The sequence below is a fragment of the Mirounga angustirostris genome, unplaced genomic scaffold (genome assembly GCF_029215605.1).
Source record: "Mirounga angustirostris isolate CCGP_5_RB_7025 unplaced genomic scaffold, mMirAng1.0.hap1 SCAF_5, whole genome shotgun sequence".
NCBI lineage: Eukaryota > Metazoa > Chordata > Mammalia > Carnivora > Phocidae > Mirounga > Mirounga angustirostris.
In genome coordinates, this window is record NW_026991713.1 from 152477444 (window position 1) to 152504197 (window position 26754).

General features: G+C 43.7%; 1 long non-coding RNA gene across 2 annotated transcripts in view; it reads left to right on the forward strand.

The window, feature by feature from the left end:
• LOC135364537 (uncharacterized) overlaps positions 1–26754 on the forward strand; it is a 279267-nt gene that overhangs the window by 36047 nt on the left and 216466 nt on the right. The window contains exon 1 of one of the 2 annotated variants that reach the window (XR_010411859.1): positions 8971–9100. The exons of the other annotated variant lie outside the window; for it this stretch is intronic. This is a non-coding gene — a long non-coding RNA (uncharacterized LOC135364537). Of the gene's footprint in view, positions 1–8970; positions 9101–26754 lie in introns of those variants that run through there. 2 annotated transcript variants of the gene reach the window in all.

Consider the following 26754-nt stretch of genomic DNA (forward strand, 5'->3'; position numbering starts at 1 on the left):
TTCCCCTTGCTGATCATGAACAACAGCCGTGACTACAAGTGTCTCTCTCTCTCTCAGTCCTAGGTGCTAGTCTTTCTAGCACATCAATGAATGTGTCTGTTTTATTTGCCTGTAGGCTTTTCTGCCTTTTATCTCCACATCTTGCTTTCATTCATTTACATTCAATACCCTTAAGAGGCCACCATTTTTGTGCTTAATGGATATCTTTCTGTTTGTGTATGTTCCCATAGCATGTGTGTGTGTGTGTATTGTGTATGTGTATATATATACACACACATATATATTTCTAGTTTTATCGAGATACAATTGACTTCTAACACGGTGCAAATTTAAGGCGTTCGATGCATTGATTTGCTACACTCATACACTGCAAAACAGTTACACCATAGTGTTAACTGACACCTCTGTCACATCATTATAAATTACTATTTCTTTTTTGTGGTGATGCTTAAATTTATTCTCTTTGCAGCTTTCAAGTATATAATACATTCTGTTTGTTACATTGCTGGGACTTACTTGTCTTATTTCTAATATAGTTGTCTATTAATTACAGAATAGGATTCTGAATCAATATGTTATTTATTTTATATTTTAAGTCATCATGCAGTACAGTTGATTCTTTGGGGGGGGTGGTATATAGTTCTATGAATTTTAACACATGCATGGCTTCACGTTAGCCCTCTCACCATGATCAGGATACCAAATACTTGCATCACCCTGAAGAACTCCTTCAAGCTCTTCCTTTGTAGCCATACTGTCTCTCCACTCATAACTCCTGGTGACCCTTGAGCTGTCTCCTTCACTACAATTTTGTCTTTTCAGTGGAGTCATATAACTGGGATCACGCAGGCTGTAACATTTTGAGATTAGTTTCTTTCAGTCAGAATAATACCTTTGAAATTCATCCAGATTGTTGACTCTATCAGTAGTTTGTTTTTGTTGGTGAGTAGTATTCTGTGCTATGGATGTTTGTTTATTCGTTCACTCACTGAAGGATATTTGGATTGTCTCCAGTTTTTGGTGATTATCAGTGGAGCTGCAAATAAACATTTGTGCATCTGTGTGTAAGTTTTTGTGTGAACATAGGTTTTCATTGTTTAGGGCACTCGGGAGTGGGATGACTGGACCATATTGTAAGTGTATGTTTAACTTTATAAGAAGCTGCCACACTGTTTTACAGGCTGGCTGTGTCATTTTGCATTCCTATCAGCAATATATGAGCATTCCACACTGCATTGTTTACCAGTACTTAGTATTGTCAGTTGAATCTATATCTTTTGAAAGTGCCCCCTCCATGTTTTATTTTTAGTCAAGGTATAATTAACATAAAGAGCACACATTTTATATGTGTAGCTTGTTATTTTGCATATGTATAGACCCCTGTTTAATTACCTAGACTGAGATACGGAATATTCCCAGCACTGCAGAAATCTCCCTTGTGCATCCTTAGAGTCTGTCCTCCCCAAAGGGAACTCCTATAATGACCTCTAACACTTCTGATTAGTTTTGTGTGATTTTGAACTTTATTAAAGGAATCCCACGTTATATACTTTTTGTGTTTGGCTTCTTTTGCTGAACATTATGTCTGTGAGATTCATCCATGCTGCGTTCAGTTGTGGCTTTTCCATTTTTGTTGCTGTATAGTATTCCATTATGTGCATATCCATTAATTTATTTATTAACAACTGGCTGTCTTCAGTTTGGGGTTATTATGACTTAAACTGCTATGAACATTCTTGAAAATGTCTTCAGGTAGACACAGCATTCATTTCTCTTGGGTATAGTTCTAGGAGTATGATTACTGAGTCATGGTATTTATATTTGGCTTTAGTAAATACTGGCAAACAATTTTCCAAAGTACTTGTGCCAATGGATTCTTCCAATGTGTACACTTAAAAAAAAAAAATTAATGCGTGTGGAATTGTCCTAATGACCTCATGCTGTTTTTGACTCCCCTTGCATTGTAGTTGTAAGGTCCCTCTCTACTGTTATTTGTACATCTAAGATGTCACTTCTAATACGTCATGGTGCTCACTCATTAGGACACCCTGTGGCCTTTAACTTCCTAAAACCACAAATAACATCGCAATGATTATTTTCATATATGTTGTTATAAGGAGCTTGGTAAGCATTTCTTACAGAGCTGCTCGTCTTTGGGTCTGTGACTCTTGCTCTGATTAAATAGTAACATGTTGCTTGGGCCACACCAGTGTGCATTCCCACCAGCTGTGCATGACGGTTCTTATATCCCCACATTCCTGCTAATACTTGTCCTTTTTGAGCCATGTCAGCCCACAAGGTATGAAGTATCCTATTAATATTTTAATTTGCATTTTTCTGCATACACATGTATTTTAGCATCTTTTTATATATGCTTAATGTTTATATGTTGTGGGCTGGGTTACTTTAGAGCAGGGATTTTTAGCCTTGGCACTTTTGACTTTTGGGGCAGGGATAATTTATTATGGGAGTGGCCTGTCCTGTGCACTGTAGGATGTTTAGCATCATCCCTGGCCTCTACCCACTAGTTGCCAGACAACCAAAATGTCTCTAGACATTGCCAAATAACCCTGTGGGTGCGGGGTGGGGGTGCAGAATTGCTTCCAGCTGAGAATCAGTGCTGTAAAAGGACCAGAGTGAAGCAGATACTAATGAAGATAAGATATCCAGTAGTATAGACCGTAGAGTTTAGCATTTAGGGATAGTGGAGGTATAGGAGCATAGACATTTTTATATTCTCAGGCCTACCTAGATCCCAGTGGCATCTAGATCTGGAGTATTAGTCTCCCACATTTTATTTATCGCCCCATTACCCATTGATTCTTATCTTGGAGATTTCTAGGCCGAGAGCCAGGCAAACCTGGTTAACAGTGACACCCAAAGGCACACTGATGCCGGGGATTGAAAAGGCCGAGTTAGTGGGAGATACACAGGGGGGCTGACCAGAGGGAGATTTCAGTGGTGGTTGAGAAGAAATGAGAATCCTGTGGCCAGAGAAGCAGTGCCCTTCCTGGGAGCTAGAGATGGGCCTCAGAGTCTGAAGCTGGGTAGATCAGGAGCAGATTGGGTGAGGAGCCTGACACAGGGCAGAGAGACTGGCTCTGTACATCCTGAGAGCCTGGGAGGTTTGCTCTTCAGAAGGTCAGATGTACCACTGGATTTCTTTCCTCCTCCCTGAAAATACAAGGTTGTTCCTGCCTCAGTGACACAGTGTGTGACTTTTCTTGTGCCTCAAATGTTTGTCCTTTTGTGCTCAAGGTAGCCAGCAACTTCTCATTACTTAGGACTTGGCTCAGATATCACTGCAGATCACCCTTTGTTTACTGTCGTATCCTCAACTCTGAGAAAAGTGTTGAATGGTTTATGAATTTACCATGTTCATCATTTTACAGATGAGCAAAAAAAATTCAGAATGCTTAAGAAACTTTCTTAAGGTCACACAGCTATTAAGTGGAAGAGTTGGGGTTTGAACTCAGAGATGTTTCAAGGCCATGGTCTGTCTTATCATTATATTATACTTATAATATTATGTGTATAATGTATCTTACTATACATTATGCTATACTTATATACTTACACTATTATGCTATCATTACACATTATTCATCAGTGAAATAGGATAAGCCTTGTCCAAATTAGCAAATATTCAAGTAGGAGTCTGGCAGTGTCCTTGACCCTGGGATACAGTGGAGAAGGAGGAAGGGCTTTGGCTTCGTGGAACCCACAGTCTAATCAGACTGACCCATATGAAGATGGTTACCATAGAGCGTGATGAGTTCCAGGGTAAGAGATGCACCTAGTGAGTAGGAGTTGGCCAGGCTTGAAGTGCAGGGGATGATGAAGAGGACTGTTGTAGGAAGAGAGATGTTGCATGTGAGAAGAACCTGGTGACTTTGAGGAGCTGGAAAGAGTTCTGGAGGGGTAGAAGACCTATTGCAGTGGTGAAGGTGGGAGTCCAAGAGATGAGAACTCTAGGGACAGAGAATTTGAACTTTGTCCTAAGGGCACCAACCTACATCAGTGACTCCAGTGGGATATTACAGACATCTGGGGTTTTTCTAGGTGGATCTTCTTTGACTCGGTACCTCAAGTACCCAGCAGAGGCTTTAATGGAGTTTATTAACCCAGTGGTCACACTGGGCCAGGCACATGAGCTGAATTAACTAACCACTTAATTAATTACTTAATCAAATAACTAACCAATTAATTAATTCATTTAAAAAATTATGTATTGAGTCCCTGATATATACCAGACACTTCTAAGTGACTGGGGAGGGAGCAATGAATGAAAAAACAGAACCCCTGCCTTCATAGGTCTTACATCCTACTGTGGGGAAGACAGAGTAGATGAATAAGTAAAATGTTCAGTATGTCAGGTAGTATGTGTCATAGGGAAGGATAAAGCAGGGAAAGGGGATAGCAAGTGACAGGGACAGGAAGGGCTTAAATTAAATTAAATAGGGCAAGAGAGAAGTTCTCACTGAGAAAGCGACATTTGAGCAAAGTCCAACAAGAAGTTGGCTGGAGAGCAGGTACAAATGACCTTGAAGTGTCCTTGGCATGTTTGAGAAGCCAAGAAAGTCCATGGGCCTGGAGTGTCATGAGCTCAGGGGTGAGGAGATGAGGTCAGGTAGAACGAAGCCAAGCCCACCATCTCTGCAACTTGCAAGGTGAGCATCCTCAAAGTCCCCTGGAAATTATAGCAAGGTTGTTCAGGCTGTGGACTGTCAGATGGGGCAGTTGGTGCTGAATGGCTGGTGTTAATTACACATCTCCAGCTCAATTTCCCAGCCAGGGTAGCTTAACTTAGATTAAGTCTTTGATTTAATACAAGGTTTGTGTCCCATGTGCTTAAGGATATGGCTTGATTTAACTGTTGAATCTATAAATTGACCTTCTAGTTGGGGGTTTTCTTTTAATCTTTCAATTAGATTTAAAGATGCCAACGCTGTTTGCAGAGGGATAGATAGCATTGCACTTCAAGGACTTCTGCATCTATACAGACAGCCCAAAGGGGATTCAGTTGACTTGGGCTTCCTTTAGGAGAAGCCCTAATTGTTCTGTGGTAGAATAGTTCAAGCCCTCTCCCTGGAAATACGCACCATATACCTCCAGGGGGATAAAAGAACCCCAAAGGATAACTTTAAAGGAGGGAAAGCAGTAACACAGAGCCTCAATGTTCTTGACATGAATATCACATTGATTTTTGGTTTAAAAAAAAAATAAAAGGAATCAGAGGTTGGGAAGAGATCCCTCCAGGTTTCATCATTCAGTCATTCAAAGAATATTGGACAGCTACCACATTCCAGGCACTGTTCTGGGTGTTGGGGCCATGTCAACAAAGTCAACAGAAATCTTGACCTTGCAGGACTTACATTCTAGTGCGGTGGTAGGAAGCGAGAGACAATTTAAAAAAATAAGACTGTTCTTATTTAAAGCCAATTTAAAAGAGGGCAGTTAACTCTTTTTTGCTTGCTATGAAGGGAATTACTGGGAAAATTGGTGAAATATGAATAAGGTTTGAGGAGTAGATAATAGTATTAAGTCAACATAAATTTCCTGACTTTATATAATAGTTACAAGAAAGTGACTGTGGTCTTAGGAAATAACACACTGAAGTGTTTAGGGTAAAGGAATATCATCACCTCAATTCACGCTCAAGTGAAAAAATCACAAAAATATGTATATATAGAAAAGACGATGTAGCTAGTGTAGTAAAATATTGACTGTTTGGGGGAACTAGGTGGAAAGTTCTTTATGTGAATCTTACAGCTTTCCTGTTAGCGTGAAATTATTTCAAAATCTATAATCATATGACAAAACTAAGCAAGCAAAGTGGCTGGGGGGCTATCACAACTTGTCTTGCTCGTTTCCCGCCACTCTGCTCCCCAGTGTTATACACGATAGCTTTCCTGAATTATGTGCGATCCTCTTTTCTTCTTCCCACTCCCTAACCTACCAAACATGTCCTTTTACAATTTCCTGCCTTTGTTTCCTCCGCTTCTTCCTGGAAAACTTCTGTTCATCCTTTAAAAACCCTCATCTATGAAAACTTCTTTGTCATCTCCTACCCTCTCCAAAGAGAATAAATAACCTTCCCCTTTATCTCATTTTTTTCCCCTTGTTATTACCAAATGGAAAACACAGTACTGTTTTTATTTTGGTGTAAGTGATGATGAGTGCCATGGATCTTATTGGACCTGGGTCTCATCTTTCTATCCCCAGCCTAGTCTGGTGCTCAGCCTATAGTAGAAGCTCAGTAGAACATTGTCTGAATGGAGAACAGGAGCTTAGGGAAAGGGTGGCATGGTGAAAGAAGGGGTCCTATTGGGACAACCTGGCAGTCATTTGACTCAGCACAAAGACCTTTTTTTTTTTTTTTAAAGATTTTTATTTATTTATTCATGAGAGACAGAGAGGCAGAGGGAGAAGTAGGCTCCCAAGGAGCAGAGAGCCCGGTGCAGGACTCAATCCCAGGACCCTGGGATCATGACCTGAGCCGAAGGCAGACACTTAACCATCTGAGCCACCCAGGCGCCCGCACAAAGACCTTTTTATAGAGCTAGGTAATGACACCTCTGCAGTTGAGGCATCACTGTTTAGGGAATCCTGCAGGACAGGGAGACCCTGTAGAATATTTGTATCCTAGAGCTGGCTGCTAGTGATTGGGTGCAGGGCAGGGGCAGGAGGATAATGGGGGTAAGATAATGGATAGAATTATGACTTAGGTTATTCTGAAAATAAAATGATAGTGGGATGTTGACCAGTTAGCCTTTTTCATTAAATGATCAAGACTTCTTTTGACCAAGATCCTCGTTAAGTTCTCTTGCCATGCTGAACTCAAAAAAAAAAAAAAAAAAAAAAAAATCACAAGAACTCAGGGCTCAATGGAAGCTCACAGGTCACTAGTCCAGACCTCATGGCATGCTGGCACCTCTCATTACGTTGATGCCCCTGGTCTTCAAGCTCAGGAGGAATGTGACCCTGAATGTTAACCTTTCAAGTTAAATGCAGAACACGAGACTGTTAACAGACCTATTTCTGTCTCACGGGGTACCCTGGGAATATTCTCTGTTGTATGTGACACAATTTTAGTTGTTGTGGCTATCAGTAAAGTTGAAGCAAGACTGTTCCCTAAAGTTTGGAGACTCAGGCACAAATTGATTGGAACATAGTAGAGTCATGTCGGGTCTGTAGGGATCTGTTGATGATGGAGCAAAAGAGAATGCCGTGGAACAGAATAGCAATATGGGTGAAAGAAGAGGAGTCTGGGAAACAGCTAGCTCTGGGCTTGACTCACAGCCCAGTCACTCACCAGTTGTGAGACCTCAAGTAAGTCACTGGTCCTCTCTGAGCATCAATGTCCACATCTGTGAAATGGGGATAGTCACTGTACCTACTTCAAAAGGTCCACCTGAGGATTAGATGAGTTAATGTGCATGAAGTGCTAGTGTAATACCTGACACATAATAAATGCTCAGTAAATTTAGTGAATAATAATATAATGAAAAGAAAACATAAAGTATCTGATTTTCTGGTGTGTCTCTTCTATTTCATGAGCACTTCTGAGCAGGGGCTGTGTCTGTTTTTTTTTTTTTTTTTTTTTTTAAGATTTTATTTATTTATTTGAGAGAGAGAATGAGAGACAGAGAGCATGAGAGGGAGGAGGGTCAGAGGGAGAAGCAGACTCCCTGCCGAGCAGGGAGCCCGATGCGGGACTCGATCCTGGGACTCCAGGATCATGACCTGAGCCGAAGGCAGTCGCCTAACCAACTGAGCCACCCAGGCGCCCCGCTGTGTCTGTTTTTAACTGTGATATCCCACACCCTCTACAAGGGCTGGCCCAGAGAAGGCGTTTGGCAATTGCATTTCTGGAACTGAGTTAGACCCCCCGTCCAGATTTTGTCTCCAGGAATGGCCCTGTGCCTATCTAGCTCCCAGCTGTATTTTGAGCACCTAACATGGCCGCTGGCACACACATGCACACATTTGTTGACCGGTAGAGGAATGAATGTAAGGGGCAGTGGACATGGTTTCTGAGAGGTGTCCGTGATGACGCCATGTACACGCTTCAGAGACTGCTCAAGGCTGCTGGCCATTCTGGTCTGTCTCACCGCTTCCATATACACATATAACATTGTATTAAACATGCTTTACCTATACGTACACAGTAAATATTGTGGAAGGTGATGTGCCAGACCGTCACCAGCAGTCTCCTAAGGGATGGGGACATTCACTTTTTACTATGTACTTATCTGTTGTTTGATAGTTTGATGATAAGCGTCTATTACTTTGGTGATTAAGACACCAAATAAGATAAAGAAATAGTCTTGAGTTGCACAGGTAGCTGAAAAAGGAGAGGCAAGAGATGAGGAAGAAGGAAGAGGAACAGAAATGAGCAGATTTTCTAGAAAGAAAAATATCAGGCAGAGTACAGAAACCAGTGGCCAAGAGTTTTGTCTCTCAAAACCTCAGGTGTTAACCTCTTGCCCCAAAGAGGCTGCTGTCTTTTCTTGGTAGGCCTTTAAATTTCTAGTTTCCCCCAGAAGAGGAGTAAACTGGGCACGTTATTACACTTAAGAGGGCAGTGTTTTGTTTGGGATCATGCTAACAACTCATGAGAACAGCTACCAGTATGAACGCTCACTGTATGCCACATCAGCCGAGGACAGTGTTTATTAGGAAAAATTTTGCAGTCACAATGCCTGCTCAATCATTTGCTAGTTTGACCTCTTTTTTTGGCCTGGAGACTTAGCATTATTATCTGTAAAAGGGCACCAGTAAGTACCTACTTTCTGCGTTGCATAGAGGCTTAAATGAGCTGGGGCTGTGATACAGCCTGGATCTTGGCACATAGTCAATACACTTGATAGCTATTCTCAGGACAGCCATGATGTCATTCAGCTGGTACAGACAGCCAGCTGGTCAGCTACTCAGTCACACTCCTTTTTCTTCTGCTGTCCAAAGATTTATCACTAGAACTTGGTTTCCAATTCCCAAATGCTCTTCTGGAAGCTACATGTGCTGTTTTTAACGTGGTCTTCCCAAGAGGTCTCAACCTGATGATCCCACGCAGTGCATTTGGCAGACTTGGCGCTTGGTGAGCTTCCGGTAGTTTTGTCAATCAACTCTTCTCTAAGCCTGCTTAACTCTGCTATTTTACGATCTGCTCAATAATTTCTTCAGAAAGCAGTGGTTGCCTCTGGTCCTCGGCTATCAACTTTCAACTCCTCTCTGTCTCCTTTGTGGCCTCCCTAGTTTTTCGGTTTCTCCCAAAGATGTCAGAGCCCAGATCTTTGATGGCAGCTCCGTGGACATAAGCATGAATTATGAGATTTTATTCCTCTGGACTCTAAGCTCATTTAAAGCAATGCACTCTTACTAGCTGCTTCTTTATGTCAGATTTCACATTCCTCTTAGTGGTGTGTTTTTCATCTTTTGCTCTTAATTCTTTTTTATATTATCAAAGAGATGGTCATGAGTGAATTTGCACTTTTCTCTGTTACCTGGGGGTCAGCTATTGTTGTGCTTCCTAGTCTCCTTCTTCTTCTGGTACCTGCTTTTCTTCCAGAAGGAGATTCAGCTGGTGTTCAGGACACCCTGGACTCCAGGGTGTGCCATGTGTCCTGGCCTGGGCAGTCAGAACATCGCTTTCCCTTCATGCGAGTGACTGGTCCAGAGATGGCATGTCACCCAGTTGGTGTATCTTAGATGTTCTTGCCTCTACCGGGGAAAGAGGCAGAGGCTCTTCTAGAACTGCTTGTAATAAAGTGAAGTGAGCCTAGGTTTCCAGGGGCCACTACCTGGGGCCTGGTATTGAAACCTATACAGTGGAGAACTGAGTTAAGAGAAGGTAAGTTAAGATGCTAGTGAGTTATTCCAGAAGTCAGTTTTTCCTCTGGACTTTTTAATTCTGTAAGCCAATAAATCCCCTCTTTTGCTTCATGCAGTTGGAGTTGGGGTTCCTGTCAATTACAACAAAAAGAGTCGTAACCAACACACTTAAAAAGAAACCACCCCCAAAACAACCTCTCAATGATCCTTTAAAACTCAATTTTTTGATAGTTTCAAGTTTTTATTTAAATTCCAGTTAGTTAACATACAGTGTGATATTAGTTTCAGGTGTACAACTTAGTGATTCAATACTTACATACAACACTGGTGCTCATCATGACAAGTGTACTCCTCAATCCCCGTCACCTATTTCATCCATTTCCCCCACCCACCTCCCCTCCAGCAACCATCAGTGTGTTCTCTAAAGAGTCTGTTTTATGGTTTGCCTCCCTCTTTTGTTTTTTCCCCTCTGTTCACTTGTTTTGTTTTTCTTAAATTCCTCATATGAGTGAAATCATGTGGTATTTGTCTTTCTCTGATTGACTGATTTTGCTTAGCATAATAGTCTCTAGCTCCATCCATGTCACTGCAAATGGTTTCATGCTTTTTTATGGCTGAGTAATATTCCATTTGTGTGTGTGTGTGTGTGTGTGTGTGTACCATTCTTTTTCTTTTTCCATTCATCAGTTGATGGAAATTTGAGTTCTTTACATAATTTGGCTATTGTTGATAATGGTGCTATAAACATCGGGGTGCACGTACCCCTTCCAATCAGTATTTTTGTGTCCTTTGGGTAAATACCTAGTAGTGTAATTGCTGGATACGGTACAAGAAGGCTCCCCTTTCTCCACATCCTCGCCAACCCCTGTTGTTTCTTGTGTTGTTGATTTTAGTTATTCTGACAGGTGTGAGGTGATATCTCATGGTTGTTTTGATTTGTATTTCCTTGATGATGAGTCATGTTGAGCATCTTTTCATGTGTCTATTAGCCATCTGGGTGTCTTCTTTGGAAAAATATCTATTCATGTGTTCTGCCCATTTCTTAACCAGATTATTTGTTTTTTGGGTGTTGAGTTTAATAAGTTCTTTATAGATTTGGAACACTAACCCTTTATCAGATATGTCATTTGCAAATATCTTCTCCCATTCTATAGGTTGCCTTTTAGTTTTGTTGATTGCTTCACTGGATAGAAGCTTTTTATTTTGATGTAGTCTCAGTAGTTTATTTTTGCTGCTGTATTCCTTGCCTCCAGAGACATATCTAGTAAGAAGTTGCTATGCTGATGTCAGAGAGATTGCTGCCTATGTTCTCTAGGAGTTTGATGGTTTCCTGTCTCACATGTAGTTCTTTCATCCATTTAAATTTTTTTTTGTATGGTATAAGAAAGTGGTCCAGTTTCATTCTTTTGCAGTTTTCTGTCCAGTTTTCCCATTTGTTGAAGAGACAAAACTCAATTTTGAGAGACCCTTGGCTTTTTGGTTTTTTTGGAATATTATTCTAAGATTTATGCCTTTCTGACCATATCCTTGACATTTTCTGCCATTAATCCTTGGTGTTTGTTTCTTGATCATGAGTCCCTGCTTATGTGTATTGTAAGGTTTTAAGCAAATCCTTAGCCTGGACCCATGACCTCTTTAATTTTTTTTATGACAAAAGTATTTCATTTTGTCACACATCTAAATTTAGAAATATAGGAAAATGGGAGAAAAAAATCCAGCAGTCTACTACTCAGAATCAGTTAACATTTCCCCCAAATTCTTTCCTAACTTTTCTTGTCCTTGCATAGACTGTTGGATTTCACTCTATAATAGTTTGGCATGTTGCTTTAAATTGTTTTTGCCAAGTTGATACGTGCATATGACATGAAATTTCAAAGATCCCACACACGTCTGCACCTTGCGTTTTTCACTTAATAATAAATCTTGGCAAGGGTTTTATGTCAGTACAAAGAGAGTCGCCTCATTTTTTTGTTATGTGGATGCACCAGATGCATAATTTAAGGAAACTCCTACTGTTGGACACTCGGTTTGTTTCCAGGTTTTGTGCCGTAATAAACCAGTGATGCACATCTTTGTGCATGAAACCTTTGTGATCGTTCCAAAGAATGCACTTTCTGAAAAGAAAGAACATGGTCAAATGACAGGAATGCTTTTTAAGACCGCTGATGGCATTGTGGAATTACCTCTCCAAAGATCTACTGTATCTGCTGCTCGCCCCAGTAGCAGATGAAAGGGCTGTGTATTTTTATTTAGGTCTGCTTGGCACTGAGATCAATACTTGGCACATAGTAAGTGCTTAATATGTTGAATATTATTACCGCTGCTCTTAATATTTTTCATTTTTACTCTCTTCACTCTTTTTTTTCCTACCTCATTAGTATCATTTGAGCACATACTGTCAATATTTCATTTGTGTAAACTTGTCTCCTAAGCCTGCAGACTGTATTCTTAGAAACATAATCTTTTCTCTGAACTTTAGAAAATACTCCTTTCCCCTCTCAGAGAATAATATAGGACATAATTCTGAAAAAGAGAAGGAAAGCAGTGATGTCTCCCTTGAATAAGTTGAGATCTAAAATACTACTTTCTCTTAAGTTTCTCGTTGCTTCCCATTTTTTTTAGGTCCTGCTTCCTTAGCACAGAGCCCGCTACAGGGTAGGGACTTAATTTTTGCGTGAATGAATGATCGATCGATTGTTGGGCTCTTTGGTCAGCGTCTCCACTCTTCAATGGTAAGCTTGATGAGGGGCTTAACCATCTTTTCCTCTTCTTTCTTTCTTATCAAAAACATGTAATGAATATTTGTTAAATAAATGAATGGATAAATCCAGGCGTCTGGATTGCTAGTGAGCTAATTATAAAACAATCCTCATATTGTAACTCAGACAGTCTGAAACTTGGCTGTGTCCTTAGCATCATCACCTCTGATTCTTATAAAAACTGGGAACAGGTTGCCAGAGACACTTACACTGACCCAACTAGAAACTTTAGGGAGGGGTCCGGATTCTGTACTTGGAAACCTCCCTTGGTACTTCTGATGTGGACATCCTTACAGAAGATCATGGACCAGTGCTCTGGGCGCCTACTGGTATTTGCTCTACCAGTAGCCCATTACGAATTTTTATTCCTGAAGTGGCCTCTTGGCTGCCCTGTGGGTGATCTTATCTGTGAGTACACACTATTTCATGCTGATAAGCCACCCTGACTCTCCAGCAGCTCCCCCTGCCTTTAATCCTACTAATAAACGTGTCCCCTGGCCTCTGAGGCTGTGCCCTTTCTGTCTTGCCCGTTAAGGCTGCAGCAAATAGCTTTTCCTAGCATCCTACCACAACTCAGTTTTATTACAAAGTTTTGCTTTCTTTTGAAGAAACAGACTTGATGATCGTGATTTCAATCACCAAGTGATTTCAATCACCAAGCTCTTGCTGGCCGAATCGCTCGTCCCATTGTTTTTATGGGGCTCTAGTGATTCTACCATATTGTGCAAGTAGCAGGCTGAGAGGGAATTAACATTGGGCCATTCCCCTTTGTGTGCAGACACTGTGCTGGGCACGTTATGGGCATTTCCATCCATCAGTGGGTATCGTTAGTCCACTTTTCAGATGAGGAGACTGAGGCCAGACACAAGAAATAAATGGCCCAAGGACACTGGTTAGCAAGACACTGAACACTGGAATTTAAACCCAGGTCTGAAGATTCTAGAGTCCCAGCTTGGAGCTGGGGGAGGGCTCAGAATGTGCAGGTCCAAAGGGGGCTGGATAAGAGGCAGGAACCAGATCATCTGTGGAAAGGATGGACCCCTGGCTAGGAGAGTCGGAGTGGATGTGCTAGGACTGGGTCCCTGAGGCTATCAAGCTGCGGTTGAAATTTATAAAAGGGCTCCTGAGACTTCGCTGTGGGAAGGAGGGAGCACTAATAAGGCAGTTGGGTAGTAGGTCTGCAGGCTGCTTCAGATCATAAGTTGTCACCAGCTAAGCTTGCCATTTAACTCGATCACTCAACAAACATTTATTGAATTTCCTCCTGTGTTCTGGAAGTGCTGAGGTGCTGAGAAAACAGGGTGGAAAAGGTCCCTGCTATTTTGGAGCATATATAATACTATATTAATAATCATCATAATCATTGCAACCAACAGTTACTGAGCACTTAAGTGCTAGGCACTGTTTTAATTACTTTACATATAATAATACATTCAGTCTTAACAACTACCGTATGAGGCTAGCACTGTTATTATCTCTGTGTTACAGTTGGCCCGTGGGAGGCTCTGCAGGGACTGGGACCAGTGACTCCTGGCTTCCATAGTCTGTCACCCTCTCCACTGGACTCTGTTTCCTCCCATTTGGCCACTGGCCATTTTTCTCCAACTTCTTTCAATAGCTTTTGATAACTTCCAGTTTCATTTACTGTGTTTTGTGCTCTTAATTGTTCTCACAGGCATTTCTTAAAGAGTCTGCTTTTAAAATGTAAAGCATTTAATTGGCCTCTGTGGTGAAAAAGCAGGCACGTGCATTTTGTAGAATGTCATCTGTATGCAAATTACCAAACCGCCTCCTAGTCATTCCGCTGGGTAGAATTCAGGGCTGCCTGGAGACCCACTCCTGGCTTCCTCGCTGACCTTCCCCCGCTCCTGTGACCTGAGACATTGATTTGGCATCTGTTGAATTGCTCAATTCAATATGACACATTTTTCTTTTCTTTCCTCCTAAGTGTCCAGCCCAGCCCAGTGGGGTTGACCAAGACATATATGAGACAAGGGACCTGCCCTCGAGAAGTCTACAGTGTAGCCGTGGAGATGGGACTTATCTAGGATGGAATACTGAGATTATCACAGCAACGCGTAATTAAGTACTAAATTATACAGTAGGACTTGCCAGATGCTACATAGGTTCAGAGAAGGGAAATAACAGCGTGGATTTCATGAAGAAGGGAGAGAAGTTAGGTTTTGAAAGATTTGGATAGGTGGGAATGAAAAGGGCGGTCATTCTGATGGGATTTTGGAATATAGGGGAGGTTCAGTGGGATGAGGTCCGGAGCCAACAACCAAGAAAGAATTCTTGACCAAGAAAGAATTCTTGAGACCTCTTCGGTGCAAAAAAGGTGGTTTTATTAAAGCATGGGGACAGGACCCTTGGGCAGAAAGAGCTGCTGCCCTGGGGTTGTGAGAGGTGGCTGATTATATACTATAGGGTTGGGGGAGGTAAGGAAAAGGGAACTTTCAGAAGGATTTTCATATGTTAAAGAGGACCTACAAGATACTGGAGGCCTTGCCATTGTTAAAGTTGTTTTTCCCTCTAGCAAGGCATTAACATCAGGACAGGTGGGAGCTTCCTGGAAGAATATCACACATGTCCCACTCAGAAGTGTGTGGGGGGAGGGGTTGCAGGGTATCAACTAATGCTTAGTCCTCAGCTAGCCTTTTGTTCCCTCATCACTTCCAGGCAGGAGCCACAAGGGCGGAGGGACGGTGGCAGGAATGGCCTGGCCTCTAAGAAGCATGGAGGAGATAAGCATTCCTGGAGCTTGGGGTTGTAGTGGTCTTATGAGAGGGAATAGCTTTCAGTGCCAACCTCAACAATAGTTTAGTTATTTAGTAATAGCTAAACTTTAAGTGCTTTATATGTGCGAAGCACCATTTACATTCTCCCTTTTGATCTTCAATACACTGGGCAAAGTACATATTATCTTTGTTGTACTTCGTGGAAACTGAGGCTCAGAAAAAGCTGATGTAAATTGTCCAAAGCCACAGTGTAAGTGACAGAGCTGGGATTTGAATACAGGCAGTCCAGCCTCAACTTCCAAGCTCTAGACACCTCTGTTGTATTCCTAATATTGCTAATTATTCTTCCTGAAAAGTCTCAGAGGGGTTAAGTTGCTTGTTTTTGATTATGGGCAACTATAGGCACTTGAGCTAGTTTAAGCAGAAGGGAGTTTCTTGAAGGCCCTGAAGGAGCACAGAGACTGTCTCCAAGGGCTGGAGGTTGGGCTTGCTGGGAACTCCACTAAAGGGCTGGTCTTTAAAAACCACACTTCTTGCTGTCACCGGCACCAAGCTCATGTTACTGAGGGATTCAGATTTTGTTTTTAAAGATTTTATTTATTTATTTGAGAGAGAGAGAGAGAGTGTGAGAGCATGAATGGTGGGGAGGGGCAGAGGGAGAAGCAGACTCCCAGCTGAACAGGGAGCCCGATGCGGGGCTCGATCCCAGGACCCTGAGATCATGACCTGAGCTGAAGGCAGACTTAACTGGCTAAGCCACCTAGGCGCCCCATGAGGGATTCAGATTTAATTGGTCTGGGGAGTAGCCTGGACAGCAAAAGTTTTAAAAGCTTCCCATATGATTCTAACTTGCAGCCAAGGTTGGAAAGTACGCTTTCGAGTAGGTCAACATTTATTTTTAAAATGTGGCTTTGCATTTATCAGCTACAACTTGGTCAAGTCATTCAGCCCATCAGAGGTTACTGCCCTCACTGTAAAACAAGGCTAATAATATGCATTTCCTTGGGTTATGTAAGATGCGAGAAAATAGCCATATAACAAGCACTCAGTAAGCACCATTATATTCCTTTATAATGCAGTTTTGTTTGATTCCAAGGAGATAGGTTCATTCATGACAATATAGAAAATGAGGAGAAAAACCCTACTTTGAGTCCTACTGCAGCTTTTTGTGTTATTGCTCTTAGTTGTCTTCTTCATGTTGCACATTTTTTATTTTGCGTTTTAAGCAAGGTTGCAGTCACTGTGAAATACAATCTGTACTCTGCTTTTTGCCCCACTTTCATGGTGATGAGGTAATAACCACTATTTCAGTTCTGCTAAGGGTTTAGAATTCTGAATATCTCGCAAAGTTAGGGTGGATCTCACGGATGGAGAGTCACAGAGAACTGTCGGCCTCCCTTCTTGTGATTTTCTTGGTGGCAGTTTGGTCCCTATGAGGCCCTCTTTGCAAGCTCTGGAGCATTCAGTCTGGGGATTGATCCTGAAGGCGGGTACGCCAGTCTGAGCTGGCTTTTCATCTGGAAGATCCGGCTGCTCCTTACATTGCAGGGCAGAGCTGGTGCTATCTTTATGAGGGATTAAACTTTATTATTTCTGGGATGAGAGCTTGTCTTCTCTGTTGCGACAGCATGGGGATGTCTGCCTTCACCTCATTCTGTCAACCACCCAATTACTCCCCCTTGCCCCAGGGCTCACACACTTCATCTCCAATCACACAACACGATAGCAGCCATATTTTCCATCCAGTTGCCCTCACCTACAAGCCTAGCTCTTCTGGAGTTTCAAGGCTGTGGAAGAGGCAGTGTGGGGGATGGAGAGAGGCCTTTGGGATCTCACAGCCCTGATTTTGACTGGAAGATATGCAGCTTGCTCTCTGCTGGACTTCTGGTGAGTTACCTGACACTTGCAAGCCACTGTTTCCTTTTTGAAAGAGGAACAGTGTTCTCTCCACCTTGTAGGATTGTATGAAGGTTAACAATGAACGCATTTAGCCACTCAAAAATATTTACCGGTCACTGTTTTATGCCACAGGCTGTGTTAGTTGCTGGGAATATTGGCACACAGGCCCAGGAGCTCATGCAGTTTGGGCGAGAGGAGCTTGAGGTAGAGATTACAATCCTGGGTGGTTCAGGTCCAGATGGGAAGTCCGTGATCCTCTGGAAGTCCATTGTAGTGACCCCTAATGTCGTCGTGGGGGGTGTTTAAATATAGTGCAGTGAGCTGAGGTGGCAAATTCACTATTACTTCTTCTCTTTAATTATGGAGAAATTCTGGGTAAGACATAACAAGAAAAAAGAAATGTCATCAAGCTTGGAAGAAAGAAAGCAGAGCCGTACTTGTGGAAAGCTAGAGGAAGTTCAGAGCAAAAGTGATGAACAGAAGCTGGATCTAGACAGCCCCAGGTGGCCCCTGCCTGTGGGGAGCTCCTGGCTTCATGCATGATTTACCCATCAGTGAAACGGGATCTCGGAACCGCCACCTGCTGGCTTAGGGGTGCAGCAAGCAAGCCAAGCTTCTGTCTGGCGCTGTGGGTAGGAAAACAGTCCCCTGGGAGAAGCTGGAATCCCGCGGGGCCCTGTGTGTGGGGCAGGTTCTGGCTTTGGCCGGTCACACAGTGTGGGAACCCCGAGCAGAGGAATTCACAGCAAAACTGGTTCAGAGGGCTCTGGTGTGTGTGTGTGGGGGGCACCTACGACCACCCAGGGAGCATCTTCCTACCCCAGGGCCTTGCTACATGCTGCTCTCAGGGTACTTGGTTCTGCTCACCCTCTCAGCTGCCCCCTCCTAACCTGTTTCAGTGGACAGTGTCTTGACTCAAATGTCAGTTTCCCGGAGAGGTTTTCCCTGACCTCCAAGATGAGATCTGCGATCCCCGCTACGCATTCGTGACTCCTTCCTTCTGTCTTCCATATTCTTTACCTCAAGCACAACTTAATAATTGTGTAACTATGTGTTACATGAGTACTTTCCCTACTAGATTGTTCGACTGTAAAAGTAGGAACCTGGTGCATTTGTCTTTTTAGCTGTATGCTGCCATTCCCAGCATAGTGCCTTGCCCACGGTCAGTGCTCAAAAATGGATATTGAATGAAGAATGAATGAATGAATAAATGAATTTGTTTGTCCTCAGTGGACATTATGTGTCCACTACCCCTATTTCCTAACAACATCAGCTGGAAATAAAACAATAACAATGTTACAATTCATTCATTCGTTCCTTCCTACCTTCATTCTTCATGCTTAGTAGTTACTGCAGAAGGAAAACAGATTCTACTACAGTGGTGGTGCTCAGACTTTAGTGTTCATGAGCACCACCTGGAGAGCTTGCTCAGAGGCGGCTGGGCCCCACTCCCAGAGTTTCTGATTTAGTAGGCCTGGGCGGGGGCCCGAGAATTTGCATTTCTGACACATGCCCAGGTGATGCTGATGCGGCTGGTCTGTGGGTCACACCTCGTGAACCACGGCTGCCCGGCATCCTTACTTTGGCTCGTTTGGTTTTGAAGCCAGAGTTACAACATATACCCGACCAGTGAACGCACCTGTCGTCTTGAAGCTTAGCGTAAACAAGTGATGAACTCGGTTAATGCGTGACGGTACATAAGCATTCTTCATGGGACAGGTGGGCTTCCTCTTTTTCTTTTAACTGGGGGAGCAAGTGGAATGGGGGAGAAATTGGCTCTGGGGTCAGAGCCACTGTGTTCTAACCCTGGTGCCCCCGCCGGACGTGCCAGGACTCCTGACAGTTACATGATTTCTCTGACTCAGTTTGCTAATCTATAAAATGGGATGAGTTGTAGGACCTGCTTCACAGGGTGTGGAAAGTTTTCTTTCTTTCTTTCTTTCTTTTTTTTTTTTTTATTCATGAGAGACAGAGCGAGAGAGAAGCAGGCTCCCAAGGAGCAGGGAGCCCGATGTGGGACTCGATCCCAGGACCCTGAGATCATGACCTGAGCCGAAGGCAGACGCTTAACCATCTGAGCCACCCAGGCGCCCTGGTGTGGAAAGTTTTCTTCCAACGGTGCCTGGCACATGGAAATTATTGCAAAAAGTGTTACTTTTTCTAACGGGAAAGGAAAGGAATATTTAACAGTATGTGTTAGGCATCTCTTAGGGGTTCCCACGTGCTGGGTGTCAGTGAAGCGTCTCAGCAACACTGTGAAATAAGTATGATTTGCCTCATTCTATAAGGGAGGACACTGAGGCATGGAGGGGTTAAGTAGTTTGTTCGGGGGTTGGCGTGGAGTCTGTCGTGCTGCACGCTGTTACCGCGGCTCTGCCAGTGCACCCAGGGCCTCCAGGAAGCAGTCCTGGGAGGGATGGACAGCCCCAATATAGCACAGAGGGAGGGTCCTGTCCATCCTGTCAGCTTAGAGGCGCCTCATCTCCTCCTCCAGGTGCCTTTCTTCCCATGTGGGCGCACGCCGCTCTGAGGCGCCTCCAGGCCCCCGGAGGCCGGGGCTCTGCCCTTTCTCATTCTCACTGAAGGGCCAGGCTGACAGGGAAGAATTTCAGAGGTGCCTCAGCCAAGAAGGCTGCTGCCCATCACACTGAGAGAGTGGCAGTCCCGGGAGGCTTAACCGCCTGACGGTGACAACACTTCCTGGAGAGCCACACAGGCGGGACCAGAAGCTTCTAGTGGCCCAGATTCCCGCTTTTAAAGCACGTTCACCAGCAGCTGCCTGACTGGCAAAGAAACCAGGCCCCTGGCCCAGGGCAGGAGGTGGCTTTGGCCTCCCTTTTCCAAGTGGGGGCTGAGTGGAATGACAGTGTCCACCAGAACGGCAGCTCTGCCCGACAGGTTTTACGTTGGCCCAGGATCTTTTTCTTGACTGGTTCAGGCACAGTGCTTTTGAAGGTGTTTCTGGGAAAGCATCCCAGTGTGAATGGGGCTGTCAAGCAGGTTGCTTGGACCTGAGTCTTGGCTTGGCTGCTCCTTGGAGAATGGGACCACTGTGCCTGGCAGGTGGGCAAATACCCTTCCTTGATTAGGAGGCTTTGTGCATCAACAGCATAGCCACCTCCCTTGGGGTATGAGATGTAGGCTACAGAAAGTTCCTGGACTCTTAGGTCTTATTCACTTAATTTTTTAAACACATAACGGGACGTGTGATGCCCCCACTGATAACCCTCATGGCTGCCCATTGCCCTCAGGGGCAAGTTCAGAATGGCTTATAAGGCTGTCTTAGCCTGGGTTTGCCCAGAAGTGGACCACTGAGATAATGGATGTGAGAACGAGTCATTTATTTGGGAAGGATCTCAGGAGACTCCCAGACGGGTATGGAAGTACAACAGGGAAAAGAGTAACCAATAGAAGATCACTTTCAAGCTTGTTATCAACATTACTGCCCATTACTGCATTTGCCAGTTGGAGTAAGATCCTGCAGGGGAGCCCCAGGGAAGGATGTAGAACTTGAACTTTGGAGAGCTGGGGTATTTATCCTCCAACCCTTGTCAGTCATTGATTGGGGGGCCACTGGGGGTTGAGAGCATGAACTGGCTGGCACTTCTGGCCTGCTGAGGTGGGGCCAAAGTGGGACCCAGACCCAGAGAAGACCCTCAGGCAAATCCACGCTGGTGCTGGCATTTGGAGGCCAGCTGTCTTGCACTGAAGATGGGATACCATTGGGGCACCAGCAACATCTATTTTGCCATCCAGTCTGGTCTAGCCTACCCCTTTAGCCTTATCTACACACACACACACACACACACACACACACACACCCTACAATCCCCATACACACACAACCCACAACTCCCTCCACACAACCTGCCACCCCCCACATAGCCTAAAATACACACACATGCCCCATCATAGATATATAAAATCTACAACACACATAAAACTCACAACCCGCCATTACTCACAATACACACTCATACAGAGGACACATACACAACCCTCCACAGCCTACAGCCTTTTTATTACCCTATTTTATACACGTGGTAAATGAGCCTCACAGGGTTTAGGAGTTATTCCAGGATAGACCTTTAACTTTCTGGCCTGCTGGGACCAGATCCTGGATCTTCTCAAACCTGCTCAGGCACATTTTCCCATTTACCCCATGAGAATGGATATGGACTCCCTTAAAGTGTTTATCTTAGGAAGCTTCATGGCAAGTTCAGTAATGCTATTCTTCAAAATGTTTTAATTTTTCAAAATAAAAATATCTTTTTAAAGAAGAAAACTAATACATGCTTTTCTTTTCAGATATTTTTGGAAAAGGCCTTTAAAACAAGTCAAAAGATGGTTTCATTTCACTTTTTAACCAAAGCAGGATTTTCTGGCCTCATTTGTCCTGATCTGTAAAATAGAAGTGTTGGACTAGGTCAGACTTCTTCATTGTGGGTCTGTAACACGCCACTGATGAGCTTCAGGAGATCTGCTGGTATTTGGAAATTTCTGGAAAAAAAAATACACGTGTGCACATTTTTTCTGGGAAAAGCATGTATAACTTTTTCAGATTATTATGTTCTGTGACCTCAAAATGTTTCTCAGTCATTGTGCTAGATATTCCTTAACGGCCCTTCCAGAGGAATTGTGTTAAAATCTTTATGAAATGTCAGCAGGTACCATAAACCTGAAGACCAACAATTATTTTTTAAGAGTTGCACTAGGAGATTGGGACAGAAGCGGTATATCTTGTATATTTTATAGCCAACATTCAATAGTCTTATCAGTTGACAGATTTTAGTAGTTAAAGCACAATGCTGGGCAGAGCCCATTTCTATCCCCTGCGGGGTGGGGTCAAGTGGGGAGTGCCATTTGGCCCAATCCTTTGGGGATACAGTTTGACAAAATGTATGAAGAACTTTCGAACATTTATATCTTTGATCTAGTAATTCTACTATTGGCCCTGTGACATGGGAAAATAAAGGATTATGGGAATGTGTAGTGTAGGAAAAAAGTATTCTCTAAATCTTGAGATCATCATGGTAGATCCTTAAAAATATTTGATAAAATCTGACATCTATTACTGATAATAGGAAAGTGCATTTTTTATTAACCAAACAAAGAAATCTATACCAAAGCAACAGCTAACCAATATTATGCCTGTCAATGTGGGGAGACCTAGTGACATTTCCACTAAATATAGGAACAAACTACTCTTTCTCTCATTATTTACATGCGCCCGGGATTGCTCACTGATGCAATTATAGAAGAAAACGAACTAAGGATATATATTGGAAAGAACATGGCAAAATAATCATTACTTAAAATGATGGGAATATCTACATAGAAAACCTCAGGGAATGAACTAAAACCTATTAGAGATAATAAGAATTTGGTAGTTTGGTGAACCTTACCTTTTCTTTACCAACAAGAGTTGCATAGAAAATATAATCATTTAAATAAAATCATATATATAATCATCGAGAGTGGTCACCCACAATATAAACCACCCAGCAATAGATAATTGACATGCAAGCCATATTGGAATATATTTATAGAGTGCACTAAATGTTGTAAAAGACCACTAGATGTGCTCGAGAGTGGGGTGCCCAGGATTTGTAAGCCAGTTCCTACTCATGTATAAATTTAACATTAATCCCTAAGTTTTTTTTTAATCTGTAAGTTTATCATAAGTTTTTATGTGACAAAAATGATTTCTGAATTTTATATGTATGAAAGAATATGAGAGGACCTGGAGTTCCATGGGTGAATTTTGTGCCTACATTCTAATCCACTTAAAAATTTCTGTAATAGGCATTTTTTAAAAATTCAGTGATACACAAATAGCACTTTTTAAGAATTGTGGGAACTGGGAAGGGAGTGGACGTGATGGGTGGCCATGCTGAGCTCCCACTGGCTTTGTGCTTTCAGCAGAGTGGGGGTTATGTTGTGGCAGGTGCCATTTCTCATGTATTAGTGGAGAACTTCCAGAAATCACCCATTACTTTCTTACAGGTAGTTATAGACTGTGATGCTCCTGAAATGGACATCATTTACATAGAGGGGGATCCTCTTAGGCCTAATCCTTTGCCCTGCCTTCATTTCTCTCCCACAAATTTACCTGGAGGTTGCACACAGGAAAATATTGCCTATCTCTGTGTCTGGCCACTGGCAACCAGACCTTAACTCTGGGGATTTTTGAGGCAGGGGCAGTGGGAGTCATTGGGGAGCTTTGTGTTGGTCCTTACATCTCTTCCTAGGCATGGTGTTGGGTCCCATGACTTAAGGAAGGGCTTAGGGAGGCAGTGACCCAAGCTAGTGACATGAGCTTTCAGGACAAGGGGAGGCTGACTGACATTCTACATAATAACTGCCTCAGCAACTCAGAGTCAAAACATCACAGAAATCCAAGTCTGAAAATGTCCTAGGATGTCTAGACCCATCTTGCACACGTCTCTCTTATAGCAGTCATTCAAGTGTCTTTTGATCGTCCCCAAGGGGTTAAACATGGTGCTGTGCAATTGACCTTTTTTGTTTATTTTCTTATTTCTTGTCCTTTTCCCTCGAGTGTAGAATCTCTGTAGGCAGGAAACTAGTCCATCTTGTTCACGGTCAGATCTTCAGTGGCATCAACAATGCCTGGTGCAGGTGGGTCCCCAGTGGATATTTATTGAATGAATAGAGGTGAAAAAAGTAGTTACTATTTCCAGAAGCTCACAGTTCAGTGGGGGAAAAAAAGGGGGAAAATTAATCATTGTAGTACAAAGTGATAGTTCTCTAGCGTGCCCAAGTGGCAGAGAAATATAAGATGGGAAGGCAAACCCTGCAAGGGATTTCTGAGGAGGTCTCACCATGGAAGGGGTGTCTGATCTGCCTCTTAAAGAAAGAGTGAGTATTTGTCCAATGATTAAAGTAGGGGAGGGCATTCCTGGAAGAGAGGTATGTATGGGCTCAATGGTGTCTCCCACCCCAATTCATATGTTGAAGTCCTAACCCCTGTACCTCCAAATGTGACTCTGGAGGTAGCATCCTTAAAAAGGTACTTAAGGTGAAATGAGATCATTAAGGTGGGCCCTCATCCAGTATGACTGGTGTCCTCATAAGAGGAGGAGATTAGGACACAGACATGCACAGAGGAAAGACCATATGAAGATGCAGAGAGAATATGGCCAGCTATAAGCCAAGTAGAGATGCCTCAGAAGGAACCAGTCTGCTCTCCCCTTCATCTTGGACCTCCAGCTTCCAGAGCTGTGAGAAAATACATTTCTATTCTTTAAACCACCCAATTTGCGGTACTTAGTTATGGCAGCCCTGGCAGACTAATACAAGGGCATAGTGTGTGCACAGGCGTGGAGGTGGGAGAGAGCATGGCTTCTTTGGAAACTCTGAGTCTTTGGGTGTGACTATAAGTCGTTCCAGGGAGAGAACTACCAGGGCTGGTTGGTAAAGAGAGAAGGAAGAGCAATGGGTGTCAGACTCATCTGCCTACATGAGGGAAGCAGGCCTGGTGTAGGATACTAGGGAGTGGTGGGGTCTGTGGTGAACTGGAGAGCATAGGCATCATCTAAAGGGGGCAGATGAGGGTAGATTCTGGCTGATGGATGCTGTGTGGGAACATGGGCCGCGTGTTGCCAGAGTTCTGTGTTTTCCAAGATAAATCAGAAATCTGGACTTTGTGATTTGTAAAAGTTGGCAATTAAGTTAATACTTTGACTCTGTGGGCCACAAAAGACATAAAGCAGCTAGATGAAACCCATGGGCTGCCAATTTGTAATCCTGTAATAAAGAATGTTGCATGCATGTATGCCAAGGAATTTAAATTTTTCCCATTTGGCAGGGGGAGCAGTTGGTGAATCTTGAGTGAGACAAGTGACTTGAACTCATGCCGGTGGTGGTGGTGGTGGAGAGCAGAGCTCAGCGGGCTTTTTCTTTTTCTTTTCTTTTTTTTTTTTTTAAGATTTTATTTATTCATTTGAGACACAGAGAGAGAGAGAGAGAGAGAGCATGAGCAGGGAGAGAGGCAGAGGGAGAGGGAGAAGCAGGCTCCCCGCTGAGCCAGGAGCCCGATGTGGGACTGGATCCCAGGACCCTGGGATCATGACCTGAGCCAAGGGTAGACACTTAATGACTGAGCCACCCAGGTGCCCCTCAGCTGGCTTTTTCTTAAAGGGCCACAGAGTAGATGTTTTTCACTCTGTGCACACGTGCTGTCTTGCAGCTACTCAACTCTGATGTTGTAGCATAAAAACAGTGAGACGAAGTGTAAGCAAATGGGCATGGCTGTGTGCCAGTGAACTTTATTTACAGAAATGGGTGGCTGGCCAGACTTGGTCCATGAGCTGTAGTTTGCTGCTCCCTGGGTTAGAGAGCTGGAGACTCAGGCTGTGGGTGCAAGTGGAGAGAAGAGTCTAGGTAAGAAATGAACTGAGTTTCGGTAATGGAAATGGGGAGGATGGGACAGATTCTAGAGCGAGTTAGCAGGTAACGTTGCTGATTGCTGAGTTGGTCAGGGAGAGAGGAAGAAGAACCATAGGTAATGGCCAGGTTTCTGGCCTGGCCGAGAGAGTCAGTTTGAACCCCCCTAGTGCCCATGACCTCCCATGCCAGCTCATCCCCCTTTGGGGTAACCCTGATGGATCCCTTCTTCCTGTGGACCCTCACCCATTGGAAGGAACTTCTTAGATCACAGGTGTCCCTCGAATTATCCTGGCCTGCCATGGCTGAAATGGCAAACTACATTCTGTCTAGAGCAGGGGCAATGAGAACGTTTAGCATCTCTTGCCTTCAGGTTATTACAGAGTCTCTGGCCCCTTGTTTTGGGATATGAAAATGGGTCTCCAAACAATTAGAGTAACAAGGTGCTCTGCAGGGATCAGGGCATGCTAGGACTTGTGATGCCAATTAGCAAATATCTGTAGGTCCCTTCTTTCCAGAATGGTGTGGGAAAAAAAGTCCTAAATTGTTCTCTGAGCAGAGGGAGCACAGCCAAGCCGGAAGTGCATCTACCAGGCTCTGGTTCGTGCCTGTAGAACCAAGAGCCCACTTAGATGTGCTCCACGTGGCCGCTGGAGCCACCATGGGGCATCAATGGAAGCTGGACTCTCTTTCTTTGCTCTGCCAGAGTCTGCAGTTACCTCAAGGAAGCAGAGCACAGGGGAGGGTGAGCACCAGGACCTGTTATGGAGCTAATGAATCCTGCTCACAGGTTTATGTTGTCTGCTGTAGCCGCTGCTGAGAGGTGTGTGCAAAATGGTCCCTGGGCACTTAAGAGGGCGATGAGGTAAAAGTCTACGGCCTGGTGTGCAGGGGGCTGGGCTGCCTCCGACGTTGAAGAAAGTGGCAGAACAGGACTTGGAGAGAGCGGCCCTGGGGGCTGAGAGGGAATCGATATGGGGGTCAGACTGTATTTGAGACTCAGCAGGCCTGGTCCTGTAGCCAGAGGTGAGTGAGACCTTGAAAATCCAGGAGCCTGATAAGGAAGACCCAAAGATGGGAGAAAGGAGACTCAGCCATTGATCTCTGTGGCAGAAGCT